This window comes from Hordeum vulgare, chromosome 6H (genome assembly GCF_904849725.1).
Source record: "Hordeum vulgare subsp. vulgare chromosome 6H, MorexV3_pseudomolecules_assembly, whole genome shotgun sequence".
NCBI lineage: Eukaryota > Viridiplantae > Streptophyta > Magnoliopsida > Poales > Poaceae > Hordeum > Hordeum vulgare.
In genome coordinates, this window is record NC_058523.1 from 456781816 (window position 1) to 456784545 (window position 2730).

At 41.9% G+C, this 2730-nt stretch overlaps 1 non-coding gene across 1 annotated transcript; it reads left to right on the plus strand.

The window, feature by feature from the left end:
• Positions 1-1144: 1144 nt before the first annotated feature.
• Positions 1145-1306, plus strand: LOC123406433. The gene has a single exon (XR_006612138.1). It is a non-coding gene; the product is annotated as a U1 spliceosomal RNA (small nuclear RNA).
• The last annotated feature ends 1424 nt before the right edge of the window (positions 1307-2730 follow it).

A 2730-nucleotide genomic window follows, 5' to 3' on the forward strand; every position in this document is an offset into this window, starting at 1 on the left:
ACTGTTGACTTTCTTGTTCTTACCTACTTTTGGAATCGTCATCATAATTAACTTGATGCAAACGGGAAAATATGTGCCTTCTATAAGGGCGTTGAAACAGCTGGATGCAAGCTAACAAGAAAATGACAGTGCTTTTTTAGTTTATAAAAGAATGGGATGGATCCGGAAGGAGGTTTATCTTCCTATTTATGTCTCTGTGTAGTAATCCCTCTGTAAACTAACATAAGACCGTTTAGATTACTATGTTAGTGATCTAAACACTTTTGTATTAATCTACAGAGGGAGTAGAACCGTACGGTGTAGTGCAAAGTGCAAGCAGACTACCCTTGCCTCCAACTCCGACCACCCGGAACACCACCAGATTCAGTAGATTTAAAATGAATATATTGTGTTTCTACATTCTTTCCATTAGATAAAGAAGAGTGCCCTTGCAAGATACGAATAAAGACAATGATAAGAACTTCAGTGCGTGCTGGCAGGAGTTCTGAGTCCTGACTGAAGTTCTTTGGAGTTTCAGACTTCAGGCCTCTCTTATGGTTTTTGCAGCATGGAAGTCCTCGTCAATTTGAATGTGGTGGAGAGTCTTCTCGGTAAAGTAAGGCAAAATGAGAGCGTGTGATAAAGGAAGAAGAGCTAACTTATTCCGTCTCATGGCCTACAAATTTGCACACTTAACTGAGCCTGCATATGACTTCAGAGCTGAGCACGGACAATCCATTCAAATACACTGGTGCAGTCTTCAGGACACATTGATTGACTGATTGACATCCTTCTGAAGCTCACCTGAAAACTTGATGAAATGAAAGAGAAATAAACGACAGAGGATCACGCAGCCGTGGCGGTATTCGACGAGAAGTTTGACCTGTTATCGTTCTCCGTTCGACACTTTGACAGACTCCAGTCCACACATCTCCTAGTCCTCTTGTCACATATACCTAACCTACCGTAGGTCCAATGCTAATCTGGCCCGGTTAGTACCGATAGGCCCATATACACGGCGTCCTGTTTGAATTCCTCGTCCAGGAAAGCAGCAGCAAACACCTGGCGAGGCCTACTTTCTTTCGTTTAGTACCACATCGCCCGTCCAAGGAGGGAGCAGAAGCAGCGCATCCTATAAAATCAAGGCATAGGTCAACTTTGAAAGATACTTACCTGGACGGGGTCTATGGCTGATCAAGAAGAGCCATGGCCTAGGCAAGTGGCCCACATTGCACTTTGTGGGTGCGTTGGCTTACCATCTCCCTTTTGAGGGAGAGTGGACGTCATAATTTGTGATAGAGCGGGTACGCGTTCGCGCGGCCCCTACCAAATATCATTGTAAATTTTTGGTCCTTCTGATTTGTGGTTTGTTTGTCAGTCTCAACTCTGAGTTCTTTGAAAGTGGTAGGATCCTTGGGCTGAATTGCAGTATGATCAGCATACTGGTAGTGGTATGGGAGAGGCGAAATTGGTGATGTCCTAACCTTTTTTCTTTCTTAAAAATAGCAGTCCGACTGCCCAAAATTTAACCGCCCGGCGTCAATACCTGAAGTCTGAAGAACAGACACAGTTCACATCAGATTGCTTACTAGAAAGAACAACCTGGCACTGAAAGTTGACATCAAAGATTTCTGTTCAACATACTGCTTCTTTTATTTATTTATTTTTGGGAAAGAGACAGGTTTAGATTGAGATGATTCGTCAAACATCAGGAGATATTTTTTTGAACTAGTTTAGCGGTAAATGTGCTTTATGTACTTTTCCTGGTTTCTTATCTGAAGAAGATTATGCCCTGCAAGCTGCAAATTCTGAATAATAACGACAACATGCATTTCACAAAGTTCTGTAAGGAGGCCCAAACCCCCTGGAGCAGCGCAGCAGCAGCGAGCGAGGCGGAAACGGCACCTCCCATCAGGGACTCGTCCTCGTCCATACCGAAGCAATCACCTCCGATCTGGGAAGGTTATAGCATAAAGAGGGAGTTTCTTTTAGTACTTATAACCGTAGCATTAGCCATGTCTAAATTGTTTATTTACTAAACTTTTTAGGCATTGCTCCGATTTAATTATGGATATCAGGGTGTCATATACTCATATTCCTTCAAAGTTCAGATTATAAGTATGTATGTGCAGTACTCCATGGAAAGAAATTCAAGCATAAGTAGGTGACTGATAGAACGTTTGTGGTGCATGATTTCTGTCAGCTGAAGTTATTGGTAAACACTGTGTCATACTTCTGGATACTAGGATAATGTCAATTCATCCTCCTTTGAATCTAGATAACAGGATAAGGTTAATTTATCAAAATAAATCCGCAACAAATCTGGGATGCATTCGTTTTTTTGTTGTCCTGATATTCTTCCATGCATGTTTATGGCTAGTACTCCCTTTCACCAACTTCTCCAATGATGGTATGTTGGGTCAAAATCAAACAGGTCAGATAATATGGGTGTGATTGGGGTTTTGGTAAGATAAACATATAGGAATTTGTTGTACCTACCCGTTTGCGGAAACAAGACTTAGTAGTTGCATAAAGTATACCAAGAAAGACTCGGTAAAATTGTATGATTGGCTCTGTTGCTTCAAGCAAGTTACAAACTCAAATTTGCTTACAACTGAGATGCTGATGACTGCGCAGAACAGAAGCTGAATTGTGAGGGAAGGGAAAGGCAGGAAACTGTCAATAAACCTGGTTTAGTTCACATCAGAAATGGGATCTCTCGACAACCACAAAACGGAAAGATCCTGTGAT